At 40.1% G+C, this 10,374-nt stretch overlaps 1 protein-coding gene across 1 annotated transcript in view; it reads left to right on the top strand.

Annotated features, from left to right (window-relative positions):
• Nucleotides 1-3,701: 3,701 nt before the first annotated feature.
• fhdc1 (FH2 domain containing 1) overlaps nucleotides 3,702-10,374 on the top strand; it is a 31,262-nt gene continuing 24,589 nt past the window's right edge. Inside the window, exon 1 of the mRNA XM_006796135.2 lies at nucleotides 3,702-3,829. The gene's annotated coding sequence lies outside the window, so the exon portion shown is untranslated. The remainder of the gene's footprint in view (nucleotides 3,830-10,374) is intronic.

Below are 10,374 nucleotides of genomic sequence, written 5' to 3'. Positions count from 1 at the left end.
TGTCTGCAGAGTTCAGTGTTGGTGCTGTAATTGGGTTAATGGTAGTAGCTTGTATAGAAAGTCACCACCAGGGGCCAACAAAGAAAAGCAGGCTACTTTTGACCTGCCTGTGAAAATATATCGTTACAGGTTATTTATGCTCTTTTTTTTTTTTTCTTCACCTTTCCTTTTCACACAGGCTGCTGTGATACATCAGTCTGCAGCCTGCTGTATTCTGTTGACATATGGATTCAGATTGATGTAGTTTACCCAGCAGTTCTAGAGCGTGGAGCCATTTCACTGGGACTTGTCTGCGTTTACTTAACTCCATGTGCTTTCAGATCCCTCTGTAGGTTTTCACAATGATGAGCCCACCACACCCACAATTATACATTTGGCAGGATCCGGTTAATCCTCGGGGAAAAGCTTTGAGGATCTTCATCACAAAATCAGTGACATGTTTTATCTGCAGGCACAAATGAGGCCTTTCAGTGTCCCACGCCAACAAATGAAGTCTTGGGTCGGGGGCATGAGGTAAATGTTTTCCATTGCTGGGGGAAAAAAAGGAATCTCACATTTACGTTTTTGACTTTCACAAAGTAGGAACTAATTAATCGTTTTAAAATGCATTTTATATAATGTTTTGTTTTGTTTTTTTTTAGCTAAACAAAATCTTGGTATTTTGAGAGCATTTGAAATGTGAAACTTAAAATAATTGGGAAATTCCTATAGATTGGCTATGACATGCACTTCTTACCTATGACTACTGGGACAGGGTCAGGATGGATGGAAGTTATATAATGTTGTAATTGTTTGATATCAGATTAATCAAAATATCACCCCCCCCCCCCCCCCCAAAAAAAAAAAAAAAACAACAACAACATATAAATAAATAAATAAATCTAAATTCAATAACTTATAACAAATTTACAAATTTTAATGTGCACAGACTGCCTCTTTCCATAAATACATAGTCCCATAGTAATGAAGTATCTACATTAAAGCACAAGACCTATCGGTGACGTAACGAAACTAATAAAATGTTGTGTGGTTCCAACGGTAGCTACGTTTAATTTTACTGAGCGTTATAATAACAGCGTGTCACACAACCTTTGTTTGCAGTTTGCAAACTTAAGGAGTTAGGGAATGGCAGGCAGTGGACCAAACCACTGTGAGGTACATATGGGGGAGTCCGCCTTTAGAGAAACTTACACCCCACACCACCACTTCTGAAATACCTGAAATGGGAACCGCTTGTTTAGTAGCTGAAATAACAAATAATTAATGAAGTAAAAAAACAAAAACAAAAAAATTCATCCCTGAGTGAAAATGATTAGCTTATTTCTGAAAAGTTCAAGTTAGAGTTATTTTAGCAAGTCGAAATTTTGAGAAACCTGTTTGTTTTTTTTACGGTAAACTAGCAACATGTTAACTTTTCAAGTTTTCCTTTAGAGAAGATGCGTTGTGTGAAGTGTCTAAAGCAGGGGTCGGCAACCCTAGGCACGCGTGCCACAGTTCGCACGCAAAGGGGTAAGTGATGGCACGACCATAGCTGGACTGGCCATCGGGCATACCGGGCATTTGGTCGGTGGCCCGATGATTTTTATTTTTTATTTCTGTAACAGTATAAACAATGAAAGTGGTGGACTGGCCAGATGCTGGTCGGTGTGTAAAAAAATAACTCAGTTGTTTGGTGGTGGCTATGGCGGAGCTTCCACAGATTCAGTAACATTAATAAGTGGTGGAGGCCAGCAGGTGGATGAGAGAAAGGAGAGGCAAGAGGAGAGACCCGAGGTGGCCGCCGGTCTGAGTGTCAGGTGAACTGAACTTCAGGTAAGAAGTTATGACCTGCAGTCTATCTGGGTCAGATATAAACCAAGTTTAGGTGGAGTTTATTTTCGTTGTGCTGACTTTTTACAGTCAGTTACAATAACTCGTACTGCGTGCTAGCTAGCATGACGGAGTTTCTATACAGCTGGGTTTGTGCTTTGATGTTACTGATAGTGAACTTTATTTTATTCATAAGGTTAGTTAGTAGAGTTGCCAACAGTCCCGCATTCAGAGAAAATATTATGCGTTTGGTGTTGAGCTGAGAAGGGACACAGTTTGTCCCGTACTTCAGCTAGAATGGAAAAAGACACAAAGGTGGATTTATTCTGTTACACTGCACAGCTGCCTCTTCTTCTCTCATTCTCTCCCCTCTCTCTCTCTCCTGTTGCTACTTCAATCATGAAACTGATCAATGATCAGCTGATCGGCTTTTCTCTCTTGTTTGTTTATCGCCCACTTTGCGCCAGAAAGAGGAAAGCGCCGGATGTCGCGCTAAACAACAGCAGCACGTTTAAGCTTGATCAGCTGTTGTTAGAATTTATTTAATATTTCTTTCTAGTAGCTGATGTTTGCTGGAGCCACAGCTGTAAAACCTGCAGGTCATGATGTCGGTTTGGTTATCTGGTGAGAGGGAAACATGCTGATGAAACCAGGAGATGTCCTTACTGAATCATCAGAGCTGAACAGGTGATGGAGAAACAGGTTTATCTTTTAGGTGACATGAATGAGTTGAAGGGTTGGGTTGAATATTAACAAACATGCCATATTGGCCCAGTTTATTTCTCTTATCATTGTTGTGAGGAGACCATAAATAGCATTTGTATTTTCTGTTGTACAGTTCATTTACTGTCATGGAGTTCTTGTTATGGATAAAAAGTGTCTTTTTTTGTTTCAAAACAGCTGATAACTATTCGCTGATAGCTGCCAACATCTGCAAACAAATATAATTATATAAAGGGGTTCTATATATTGTGTAACTGTTCATATAGAGCGTTATTAAATTTATTGCTAATGCAATCATATGGCACACTGACTTCTGAGGAAATTTTAAATGGCACTCGTCATCAGAAAGGCTGCCTACCCCTGGTCTAAAGTATTCATAGTGTAAATACAAAATACAAAAACAAATAAATCATAGGCAGCTAAATAACAAAAGCTTTGAATTAAAGATAGTGTTACAGGTGTGCAGATTGATCCAAATGTTGACAGTATCGATACCAACCCTGGTTTTAAACATGAACTATGAAAAATGTCTCAACCGTTTTTTGTTGACTGTCATGTCTATTTTATTTAAGTAACACGCTAAAAACAGAAGCTGAGCCAGAGTTTAGAGACAGGCACTTTTACACTCCAGGTCTCCCCCGAAAAAAGAAGAAAAAAACAAGTTTCAAAATACACCAAAAACTGAAACGTGGGTTTTGTTGTGTTAACTAATTATATTTATAGGTATATATCACAGTGATTTAGTGGTCATTAAAACGTGTTCAGGGTTTACAAATTAATGATGATTCATCTTGAATCATAACACACAGATCTCCCCTACATAAGCTGCCTTTATAGGTTAAAAGTATCAGCAACACTGATCCTGGCTTTACTTGGTATACAAGTAAATAAGAATAACACGGCGCCAAACGCGGAGGTTTAATGTTGCATAAATACATGTTACGCTCCACCTGTGCTCACGCCTAATTAAACATACCCACTTATACCCAGCTCCTCACCTAGCCCACCTTCAGCGCTGTTTGCCGCCTTGCGATTGCACCAGTGCTCACACGCTAGCGCGCGCGAGGAGGGTGAGCGGCACGTGCATGCGCCCGTTCCACCTGGCCCAATCACGTACGAGGAAGCTGAGAGCAGCGCTACAGTCTGCCGCCGCTGCCGTGGAGCTTCGCACTGACCCGCAGCTCGGCCAGCAGCTCACCTGACAGGGCTGACAGCCCGAGAAGACCACGCAAGATTTTCTCCTCTGAAAAGTATCTTTCGCTAACACCAACGGCGTCGGAGCCCTCTCGTCCGTCCGGTGAGTCAAGCGGGACGGTAACCGCCGCATCATCACGCTCTGTGTGTGTATGTGTTATGTGTTTGTGGATGTGCGGTGTGTAACTCAGGTGTGGAGAGTCGTTGCACCGTGAGGAAGCATTTTAGCGAGGCTGTGAGCGTTTAACCTTCCTGCTCCTTTGTGGGGGTTTTCTCTGAGGTGACAGTCGAGGTGTTCTGCAATGCAGTCCAGGTCCAAAATTACATCATTTTGGTGATTTGGTGTAGTTCAAGCCCTGAATCTGTTGCTTTGCTGTGCATAAACGTCATGACTGTGTATCTCCGTATTTATCTGTAGGACTTGACAGCATCCGTTTAATAGTAAAAAATAATAATAATACTGAGAAATGCTTGCTACATTACATTTCATTTTTCCTCCTTAAAGAAAAGTAGTTAAAGTTCTCCATTTAAACTATTTGAAAACTTTCTTTATACAAGAGTGTAAAATACTCATGATTTTTAATTCAAATCAGGAAGTAACCTATCACAAAATTAAAATGTAAACAAATATGATTAGTGTGTAGTGCTCCTTTGGGGCTTTTGCATTTGCTGAAACTTTGTGCCAAAGTACAAATATATTGATTATAGCTTGATGCATATAGAGTGTGTTACTACTGGAGTAAAAACAAGTGTTTCACCAGCACAAGCTTATCCAACATGTAAGTCAGTGCTGGTTTTGTCTCAGCCCCTGCTTTCCTTGGCTTTTGTACACTGCTATCCATGCCCAGATGAGTTAGTGCAGTCCATTCAAGTGCTGGGAACAATACTCTTCAGAGGGGGGAATAAAGGGGGGTGTCTCCTTGGGTCAGGTCAAGGGGGGGTGGGTCGCCCCCCGGGTTGCTGTGGAGGCAGAGAGTAACATGGAAAACTCAATGCTCTGACGTCAGCCCGAGGAGGAAGATATTTAAGGGGGTTTGATTTATTTGTGTGGGAGCAGGAGAGGGGGCTGAATAGTTGGTGGCAACTTGGGTCCCAAACATGCCCAAATCTGTCAGCAATGAGCTGTCTAATACAGGAAAAGAGCTCAAAATAAAATTAAAGGCAAGGAAGAGTGCCACGCCTTTCACAGTGTGCCTCTAAGTGTTCAGAGTGGGTAGTGTCAGCCGTATGCATGTATACCTGTGGGTAGTCTTTCCCAGGTATTAAAATGTATCCTAATGAAGCCAGCTCAAGTGTCTTGGTGCCCCTGGGTAAACACTTTCCTCACTGCCGTGTAAACATGTTTGCATTCCCTTCATGTTAAAACCTACTGTTGTCTCTATGGTGACCTGAACACCTGCTTTATTTGTCACCTTTTGTACACCCGATTCTCACTCAGGATGTGTTGGTTAAGGCCTAGTTTCCTCCAAAATCATACACAAAATAATGTGATTAATGCTTAAGCTTCTGTGGCAGTCAGTGAAGCCAAGCGGTGCAGCGAGATTTGCTTAAAGCCGATCTTGGCACGAGCCTCATATTGCTGAAGCAACAACTGGAGCCCAGAGCCAGAGAAGATAGACACGCGGTTGCCTGCTGCAGGCCAGACACTGAACACCTGTTAACAAAAGAACAAACGCGAGATGAATAAAGCGCTTCTCGCTTTTTTTTTTCTTTTTTCTTTTTTTTTTTTAAATCTGCAGCCTCACAGACAGTGTATCCCGTGCCATCTCATCCCTCCATTAGTGTCACTATCCCGCCTGAGTAGGTTTTGGTTTCACCTGGGTTTCTCTTCCCTCTGTATTTTTTATTAGGTTAGATTCGGGGCTTGTTTTGTGATCGGATGTGTGTTGTTGTTCTGGAAAATTCCCTCTGAAGAAGCTTTGGCCATGCTTTGTCATCATTAAGGCTTTATTTTCTAGTAAAAATACAAATCCTACAAAGTACTACAGAACTAAAATACTGTGGTGTACATGGTGTTTTCTGAGCCTTCAGGGATGACATAAGCACGATCAGCATGATACAGTAGAGGCAGTGAGTTTGTGTTATTATATTTAACAGAACGACACCCATTTATCTGTTAGCTCTGACCAGCTGACAAACTGTCTATTCTGTTTGTAAAGAAATCATTGCATCTACATTGCCATTTATTGCAAAACTATCAGAAAAACAGAAATTAAATACTTGCATGCAGACTGCAGCCAGAACCTCACAGATTTGAAGCAGAAATTCCTTCATAAATTGTGATGTGGTTGCTGCAGGGCTGGGGTTTAACTGCAAGATGACTTTGGAGCTTGGTTTTATATTGGAATAAAAGCAGAATACAACCAACAACCAAGTCCCCCGATGCAAAGAGACATGTTGCAGGCAAGTTGCCCTCATTAGCAACTTGTCTGCATTTATAAATTAGACTGCTCTTATTTGCAAATCTTCACCTATCTGTTTAAGAGTGACTGCAACTGTTTGGAGACGGGTTGCCTCCCACTTGATGACCTGTGCAATCGCCCTGTGATCGGAAGGGATTGCACAAAGAGGCTGCTGTCCTCTTTTTACTATAGTGTAACTGAGTCAATGTGGAGAAAGGCTCAGGTATAGTGAAATATCTCAGTGGTGTCATGCCAGTCCTATTAATTAGAATTATAACCAGAGATATTGTAAAGCAATGACATGAAAGTCGTATTGAAATACAAGGTAGACTTTTGTAATGCCAAAGTTGCTCCCTCAGACCCAATCATCAACTTATAACTGGTGAACAAGGGCTCGCATCATCCAAGCCAACATGGCAGCTGAGGTTCATGACAGTTTCAGTTATTGTAGCAAAGATGCAGGCAAGTGTAGTTATCTTTTTGTTGGGTATCACTGTCCATCGTGTGAATGAGCACAGCATTTGTTCAATGCCATGAACAGCTTTTTTGAGCCTCATTTTTAAATCAGATTTGACTTGTGAGTCAATATGTGCTGTTTTACAGCTTGTTTTACAGTAGTCACCAAGACATATAGTCATTCATATGCTGATGGTATGGTGTAAGTTGCACAAATTAACCGTGGAGATGGCTGCTTAGCAGCAGAACCTGTTCCTACAACATCTTTTTTTTTTTAGTTTAACTTTTTGTCCACTCACTAAATTGCCCGAAGATGAAATTTAGCTCAAGAAAACATCTATTACCCAAGTAGATCTTTTTAAAAAGCCTTTGTACAAATAGCACAAATACTTAATCCGAAATATCAGCAGTGCTGCAAATTAATCACTGAGTCAATTATTAATTTCAGCAGTAGTAGAAATGGTGTTAAGTTTGAGTCTGATGTGTCGAACGCTCTGGTACACATACTAAATGAGGTGTTGGTCCAAACATGTTCTGCTTGGCTGGTTATTAAGAGGATTGGCACAGATTTTTTTGTTTGTTTGACATTAAGCACTGGTATTACTGCTGGTTATATGATTAAATGAATTCCCTCCGGAGTTGCAGGTTAGCTGACAGGTGTGGTACCACCAGTTCCACAGCCAGGATACTCATTCATATTGGTCTTAACTGAAGCCTGCTTAAACAGTAATTGACAGAGGCACCTCGCGTGCTCTGCAACTGGCAGCTTTAATCTTTAAAATCTGAAAACCTCGTTTCAGTGGCAGGCTGCTATTAGCAGATTTGTGCTAAGCTAGGGGGATATGTTGTGTTTTGGGCTGCTGTAGGTGTTTGTGGTACACAGTAAGGCACAGTGAAGGGAAGACAGTTACAAGGTTAATTTGAGGTTTGGCATCCAAAGTTAAGATATATTTATACTAGGCTGTTGTCTTCAGCCACGAAGTGATTTGGAGTTGATGTAAGCTGTAATATAATTCGTGACGCTGTTGGCAATCCTTGTGTTTCACCCATTTACAGCTTTAGAGTGCAAAATCATTTCTCCTAGCTGTCACCAGGCTAGCGCTGTTTCTCAGTGCAGCAGAGACAATGAAAACAAAGGCTTTAAACATGCAGGGAGGCTTTTCTATTGTTGTCCATGACTGATCTGTTTGAGATAGATTTGTCAATAATTACAAAGAAGATTATTTTGGCTGCTGGCAAAGGAAATGAAGCCGGATCGAAAAACACATTCACTGACTAAGTAGTTTTTAGAAGACAAAAATAAAACAGAGTCCCTCTTACAAATCAAACATTTCATTCATGATTCCTAAAAAACAAATGGTCAGTACACTTCTTTTCCTCAGTGCCAGGCTCAAAAACTATTTCACCAACATTAATAATGTGTCTTAACTTTATTATTACATTTGCCTGACTTTTGGTCAACTCACTGTTACTGTTATTTGATATAATAAAGCAGCTGCCTGTCTAATATAAGTCGGATAGCCAGTGTTGAAGTACAGAAGTCTTGAAGACCCGTGTTTCTTTCTGTTTTGCTTTCAAGGAGTCAGACTTCATTTTAATTTTTTTTTATAGAAAGGTCTTTAGCAACAGCTCTCCACGCTTTGTGAAGTTTTCCTTTGGACATTGACAGCTTCTTCACCAATTTTCTGTCCAGTCCTTAAATGTGACATTTTCATAGGAATGTTTTTTGTGTCTATTAAGCCACCTAACACTGACCTATGAATCATTCAAGCATGAAAAAGGCTCCAAACCGAAGGGATTGACCAGTGTTGTGTTTACACGTAGTAGACAAAGAATAGTTTAGGCACTTTGTTACTAGCAGCCTTTCACAAAAACACAAAAATGTATCATCAGATTTTGATCCACCATGTAATACTGTGTGAGAAGCATCAACTTTTTCAGCTTTCAGCGTGACAATGGTAAATGGACTGATTATTTAGCAGGGCACTCAAAGCGCTCTATACAACATGCCACATTCACCCATTCACACAAGCACTTTCTTCTAAGCTTTTAATGCTTCCTAGCTAACATTCATACACAGTCATACTCCGATGGATGTATCAGAGAGCAATTTGGGGTTAGTATCTTGCCCAAGGAAACTTGACATGCAGACTGAAAGAGCCAGGAATTGAACCACTAACCTTCCAATAAGTAGATGACCTGCTCCACCTCCTGAGCTACAGCTCATCCCAAATACACTGCCACAGTAAACACATACCTGGATAGAAAAACACAGAGTGGAACGCCATCAGTCATGGGTTGGTTTCCTCACCATTACTGAAGCAGTGAACATATTGACAGAGAACAGAACAAAAGGCAGCCAACATCCAAAGAGTGTGCTTAATATATAAAGTCTTACACTCCCTTGCTCCACCACCACTAAAGGAGTTCATTAGGCATAAAGAAAGCTTAGACAGGACCACTCAAGCCACAACCCGCAGAGACTTTTTTTATACCCCACAGACGGACAGTATTTGGGCAGAACGTCCACTCTGTCCAGGGTGGCCATCGGTGGAACAGTCTTCCTCAATCCATTAGAGAATGCTCTACATTCAACTTGTTTAAGACACAGGTTAAAAATTGGTTATGGACAAATCAAGTGTGTGATCATGTATAAGTTGTATAGTTTTAATGTTTTATTTGGGAATAGAATGGTTTGTATGTGTGAGTTTGGTGATTGAGTTCTTATTATGTATGAATTATGAACTTTTTTATGAATTATTATGTCCATTTTTAATGTGTTTTGTGGACAACAGATGGAAATTAGACTTTGGCTATAATCTGGTATCTTTACATTCATGTAATTTCTTTTTTTTTACATGTATGTTCATTTGCATGCACTGTCCCAAATAAAATTTATTTAATAAATTTATTAAATAAGAGCTTCAGAAGTCCTTCAAGAAGCCTGGAGAACTTTTCCTGAAGACTACTTAAAGAAATCTTTTGTTTATTTTCCGGATGTAGCATTTGTGTAAAAGTCTGTGTTGCTTTTCAAACCAGTTGTTTGTTGTGATCACCATTTGATGCTCACTTTTGTTCCTGGGAGAAGAGAGGCATTGAGGCCAAGGTGCTTGAGAGTGAGCAAAAGCTTCACATTCTTATTATTATGATTCATTTTATTTATAACAGAAGAGCATCCAACATCCTTGATACTGAAGTCGATCCATAAGCTGTTAGAAGTAACCTAGATAGCTGAGGAAGGTTTGTTTGTTTTAAGGTTAGGTTCTGACATTTGTCATAAAAACATGTACAACATGAAAAAAGTTGTGGGGAGTGAGTTTGGTATTTCAGTTGTCACCATGTCACAGGTAGTATTTGGACCACAGATCTTATCAAAGATGGACAAAGCTACTGAGATGTTTCTGAAATCCTGTTTTGAGCGTTTTCACCATCACTGCCTTGGTTTCAGAAGAACAGATGTGATGAGGAGGGGTGTGTCTGAGTGTCTGACTGCGTAACTGCATGCTCATTGATACCTTGGATAGTCTGTTTTTTGGAAACCTTGTATGACAGAGATTTGTAAAATAATTCTTAACATTTTATTCAGTATTGCCCACATTAAGTGTGTGAGCCCATAAGCTCACACACTTGGCCAAGAAAGAACACCACTTTTGTCATAATTTATTTTTTTAGTTATATAAAATTTAACCTAAATGTTTAAAACTAATAAAATCTTAAATCTTCAAGTTTAGTGCCTATTTTATGATAATGGTAAATGCCTGGTAAATGGTCTGTATTTGTATAGTGGTTT

This window comes from Neolamprologus brichardi, chromosome 6 (assembly GCF_056152115.1).
Source record: "Neolamprologus brichardi isolate AB-2024 chromosome 6, ASM5615211v1, whole genome shotgun sequence".
Classification (NCBI taxonomy): Eukaryota; Metazoa; Chordata; class Actinopteri; order Cichliformes; family Cichlidae; genus Neolamprologus; species Neolamprologus brichardi.
Note: the sequence above shows the minus strand (reverse complement) of the source record. Positions and strands in the feature narration are given on the sequence as shown.